Below are 6,390 nucleotides of genomic sequence, written 5' to 3' on the forward strand. Positions count from 1 at the left end.
TAAAATGTCAATATTACCCAAAGCAATCTACATATTCAATGCAATCCCTATCAAAGTAATACCAGCATTCTTCACAGAGCTACAACAAATCCTAAAATTTGTATGGAACCAGAAAATACCCCAAATAGCCAAAGAAATCTTGAAAAAGAAAACCAAAGCAGGAAACATCACAATCCCAGACTTCAAGCTATACTACAAAGCTGTAATCATCAAGACAGTATGATACTGGCACAACAACAGACACTCAGATTAATGGAACAGAATAGAGAACCCAGCAATGGATCCACAAACATATGGCCAACTAATCTTTGACAAAGCAGGAAAGAATATCCAATGGAATAAAGACAGTCTCTTCAGCAAGTGGTGCTTGAAAATCTGGACAGCAACATGCAGAAGAATGAACCTGGACCACTCTCTTACACCATACACAAAAATAAACTCAAAATGGATGAAAGACTTCAATGTAAGACAGGAAGCCATCAAAATCCTCACGGAGAAAGCAGGGAAAAACCTCTTTGATCATGGCCACAGCAACTTCTTACTCAACATGTCTCTGGAGGCAAGGGAAACAAAAGCAAAAATAAACTACTGGGACCTCATCAAAATAAAAACCTTCTGAACAGCGAAGGAAACAATCAGCAAAACTAAAAGGCAACCGACAGAATGGGAAAAGATATTTTCAAATGACATATCAGATAAAGGGTTAGTATCCAAAATCTATAAAGAACTTATCAAACTCAACACCCAAAAAACAAATAATCCAGTGAAGAAATGGGCAAAAGACATGAATAGACACTTCTCCAAGGAAGACATCCAGATGGCCAACCGACACATGAAAGAATGCTCAACATCACTCATCATCAGGGAAATACAGATCAAAACCACAAAGAGATACCACCTCACACCTGTCAGAATGGCTAATATTAACAACTCAGGCAACAACAGATGTTGGCGAGGATGAGGAGAAAGAGGATCTCTTTTGCACTGTTGGTGGGAATGCAAGCTGGTGCAGTCACTCTGGAAAACAGTATGGAGGTTCCTCATAAAACTAAAAATAGAACTACCCTGTGACCCAGCAATTGCACTACTAGGTATTTATCCACAGGATACAGGTGTGCTGTTTTGAAGGGACACGTGCACCCCCATGTTTATAGCAGCACTATGCACAATAGCCAAAGTATGGAAAGAGCCCAAATGTCCATCATGGATGAATGGATGAAGAGGATGTGGTGTATCTATACAATGGAGTATTACTCGGCAATCAAAAAGAATGAAATCTTGCCATTTCCAACTACGTGGATGGTACTGGAGGGTATTATGTTAAGTGAAATTAGTCAGTCAGAGAATGACAAAAATCATATGACTTCACTCATATGAGGACTTTAAGAGACAAAATAGATGAACATAAAGGAAGGGAAACAAAAATAATATAAAAACAGGGAGGGGGACAAAACAGAAGAGATTCATAAATATGGAGAACAAACTGAGGGTTACTGGAGGGGTTGTGGGAGGGGGGATGGGCTAAATGGGTAAGGGGCATTAAGGAATCTACTCCTGAAATCATTGTTTCACTCTATGCTAACTAATTTGGATATAAATTTTTAAAAATAAAAAACAAAATTAAAAAAAATAGTACCCATTATAATGAATGTGAGGTGGTATCTCTTTGCATTTTGATAAACAATTCTATGCTAATAAATTCAACAACTTGGTGAAGTGGACAAAATTCCTTGAAAGATCTTGTATTACTTGCTAGGATTGCCATAACAAAGTACCAAGACTGGATGCCTTAAACAATATAAATTTATTTTCTTAAAATTCTGGAAGCTAGAAGTCCAATTCAAAGCATCAACAGGGTTGGTATCTTCTGAAGCCTCTCCTTGGTCTGTAGATGGCCATCTTCCGCCTGTATCTTCACATGTTCTTCTTCTGTATGTGTCACAATCTCTTCTTATAAGGACACCTGTCATATATTTGAGTAGGGCCCACCCTAATGTCTCATTTTAACTTAATTGCCACATCAAGGGCCAGATCTCTAAATACAGTCACATTCTAGAGTACTGAGGGTTAGGACTTAAACATTTTAATTTTGGGGCAACACAATTCGGCCCATAACAAACTATCAAAAGTCACTCAAGAGAAAACAGATAATGTGAATAGCCCCAAATTTATTAAAGAAATTGAATTCCTAGTTTAAAACCTTTCCACAAAAAGAAAGTTCAAGCCAAGTGGCTTCACTGGTTAATTCTAAAACATTTAAAGAAGAATTAAATGCCATATCTACACAATCTCTTCCAGAAAATAGATGATGGAACACTGATATAAAAATCTGACAAAGACACTACAAGAAAGAAAACTATAGAACAATATCCCTCAAAAACACAGAAACAAAAATCCTAAACCAAAATTTAATAAATCAAGCCTATCAATAAGCAAATTGATAACACATCATAAACCAATGAGTTTATTCCAGGAATACAAAGTTGACTTAATATTCAAAAGCCAATGTGGGGTGCCTGGGTGGCTCAGTTGGTTAAGGGGCCAACTTCGGCTCAGGTCACGATCTCACATCTCGTGGGTTTGAGCCCCGCATCAGGCTCTGTGCTGACAGTTTGGAGCCTGGAGCCTGCTTCAGATTCTGTGTCTCCCTCTCTCTGTGCCTCCCCCACTTTCACTGTGTGTGTCTCTCTCAAAAATAAATAAACATTAAAAAAAAATTTTAAGCCAATCTACCATATTAACAGACTAAGAAAGAAAAATATGATGTCAATAAATGGAGGGAAGAATTGCTAAAATCCTACATCCATCCCTTAGAAAAACTCTCAGCAAACCAGAATAGAAGAAATTTTACTAACCTGTTAAAGGGACCCAAGAAAATACTTTGGTTAACATCATGCTGTATGATGAAAGACTAAATGCTTTCCTTCTAAGAACAGGAATAAGGTAACTTCTTACACCTTGTATTCAACATATTACAGGAAGCCCTAGACAGTGCAGGAAGGCTAGAAAAATAAAATATATAAAGATTGCAAAGGAAGACATAAGACTTTCTTTGCAGATAATATGATTGTTTTTGTAGAAAATCCAAGATCTATTTTTAAAAAGCCATTAGACGTTAAAAAAATTTTTTTAAAAGGGGCGCCTGGGTGGCTCAGTCGATTAAGCGTCCGACTTCGGCTCAGGTCATGATCTTGCAGTTTGTGAGTGCAAGCCCCATGTCAGGCTCTGTGCTGACAGCTCGGAGCCTGGAGTCTGCTTCATATTCTGTGTCTCCCTCTCCCTCTACCCCTCCCCTGCTCACGCTCTGACTCTCTCTGTCTTTCAATAATAAATAAATGTTAAAAAAAATTTTTTTAAAGCCATTAGAACTAATAAGCATGATTACATCATATAAAAATTAATTTCATTCAAATATAAACAATGAAAGAGTATAAACTTAAAATTTTACTACCATTTATGATGGCTAAAAATATTTCACAGATAAACTTAATTACATATGTGATATACCTGTACACTGAAAAACTACAAAACACTGCTGAGTAAAATTTAAAGATATAAATAAATGGAACATAGATACAGAATATATTCATAAATATAGAACATATTCATTGATTGGAAGGTTTTTTCCTAAAGTTGAGATATACATTCAACACAATTCCATTCAATATCCCAGCAGACTTCTGTTATAGTTTATAACAAATCTTGAAACTATATAGTGTTCTTCTATGTTCTTAAATATTTACATATAAATTTTAGAATCAACTTGTCAATTTCTACAAAACAGCTTAATGTAATTTAGATGGGGATTGTATGAATATAGATCAATTTGGGGAGAACTGGTGTTTAACAATATTAAATTTTTTTCATCTCTGAACATGGCATAACTCTCCATTTGTTAGATCTTTTTAAATTATCTCAGTAATTTTTTATACATTGATAGTGTGTCTTTTTACGTTTTCATATTCTTGATGCTATATAATTAACTATACTTTCACAAAGGTGTGAAGTTAATTCAATGAATAAAGGATAGTCTTTTTAAAGGTGTTTGAGGATCAGTTGGGTATTATATAGAAAATACTAAAGTTTGACCCTTACCTCATACCACCTGCAAAGCAACTCAGAATGTATGTTTATAGACTTAAATTTAAAACTATGAACTTGGGGCGCCTCAGTGGCTTAGTTGGTTAAGTGTCTGACTTTGGCGCACGCCATGATCTTGCAGTTTGTGAGTTCAAGCCCTGTGTCAGGCTCTGTGCTGACAGCTTTGGATTCTGTGTCTCCCTCTCTTTCAGCCCCTCACACTCTCTGTCTCTCTCAAAAACAAATAAACATACATACGTACATACATACATAAAACTATGAACTGTCTAGGAGAAAATCTTTGTGACATCAGGTTAAGGAACAATTTTTTACCTAGAATACAAAAATATTATAAACCATTAAAAATGATAAATTGGACTCCATGAAAATAAAAATCTTTAACTATTAGAAAATATTAAACTACCAGCCATAGACTGATGATATCCGTAAAACATATATCTGATAAAGGATCTGTATCCAAATTATACAAGTTTTCCCAACTTGATAACTGGAAGCAAATAATTCATTTTTAAACGAAACCCCTTTATTTCTTATAATTCTCCAGCTGCATGCAGTTGTAAGAAATATATCCCGTGTAGCCTTGATCAAATTTCTCCAATGATAACATCTTGAAAAACTACAGTAAAATGTCACAACCGCAACTCTGACATTGTACAGTCAAAAGAAGATTTCCATCACCACAAGATCCCCTCATGCTTTCTCCTCCTGGGACTCCTGTTACATGTATGTCAGAACTGCAGGATCTATACTTACTCTTTAAAGCATTCTTTTAAATACATCTTTGTTCACTGTTTTGCATTTTTTGGAGCGTTCCTTGGCCTCATCTCCAAATGTATTATTTCGCATTGCAGCTGTGTCCGTTCTGCTATTCAGGCCATCCATTGAGGTTATTTGGGCAATATTTGGTATTTTCTCAATATCTATATAGTCATTGTCTGTTATTGTTTCATAGTAGCAATATCCTCCTTGCCCCCCGGAAGTTATTTCAGTTCATTTGAAGCCTTTGTTTTGTAAGCTCAATTTCACTTCCCAGCATTAGTTCTTGTTTGTGGAGTTTAGACCCGTTTCATGAGGTTGGTTTTCCTCAGGTCAGTGATCTCACCAGCTGGTCTTCACCAGCCTGTGTGTAGCCTTTCTACACTTGAGAGTGAAGGGGCAATGTGTGCTTTAGGCAGGACAGCCCAACCATCCGCCTCCTGAGTATGAAGGCACTCTGCCTAGCCCAGGTGCATCCCTGCTGGCCACAGCCCGACTGCAGGGAGAGCCCAGACCACTGGGTCTCCACGGAGCCAGGAACACATGATATGGGAAGAGCTGATTTCCCAAGGGCAGCAATGCGGTCTTATGGGCAGAGGCCAAGTCCACTTGGCAAGTGACCCTGGGCAAATAATTTCATGCGAACCTCAATTTCTTCGTCTATAAAATGGGCATATTCCCAGCATGCAAAGCCAAGATGAAGGTTAAACAGTATTTAGTAACATATGCAAAACCCCGGCAGCGGGTCCAGGACACAACAGACACATGATACAGGCAGCTGTAATTATTTTTACTTTATGTCACTTAGAATGCTCCTGTGGTATGGGAATGCCTGGGTGGCTCAGTTGGTTAAGCGTCCGACTTCGACTCAGGTCATGATCTCACAGTTTGTGAGTTCGAGCCCTGTGTCGGGCTCTGTGCTGACAGCTCAGAGCCTGGAGCCTGCTTCGGATTCTGTGTTTCCCTCTCTCTCTGCCTGTCCCCTGCTCATGCTCTGTCTCTCTTTCTCAAAAATAAACATTAAGAAAAGAATGCTCCTGCTCCTGCGGTGTGGTTCAAAGCATATCCCAATAAGCTCTATTTGAGGCTGATGGAACTTAACAGACTGTTCTCCAGCTTCAGGCTGATTGTTCCTTTAGGCTACCCCACCCCAACCCTGTGGTATTTCTAGGTCTGCTCCATGAGAGGTTCATCTCTCCTGGTTCTCCTTTAGGACTCTTCTTCCTTCAAATACCACCTCCTCCAGGGAGGCCTCCTTGACTCCCACAACCCTCCACAGTTACCTCCAACATAACTTTCACCCAGGCCCCAGAGTGTAGCACAGAGAAAGTACTCTAAGAAGGGATAAATGAATAAATGCTTTGCAGAAAGCAAAACATCCCTCCCGTCCTGCACCTTTCCCAGCATCTCTGCGGGGAAGCAAAACCAACAAAAGCTAGAGTGGACATGCCAACAGATTTGCAAACATCGCCTAGTGCTCCAAAGAAAATCTGTCCAATGGAGGCAGATATTTCATCGTCTACATGTTTAGTT

The sequence above is a fragment of the Neofelis nebulosa genome, chromosome 13 (assembly GCF_028018385.1).
Source record: "Neofelis nebulosa isolate mNeoNeb1 chromosome 13, mNeoNeb1.pri, whole genome shotgun sequence".
Classification (NCBI taxonomy): Eukaryota; Metazoa; Chordata; class Mammalia; order Carnivora; family Felidae; genus Neofelis; species Neofelis nebulosa.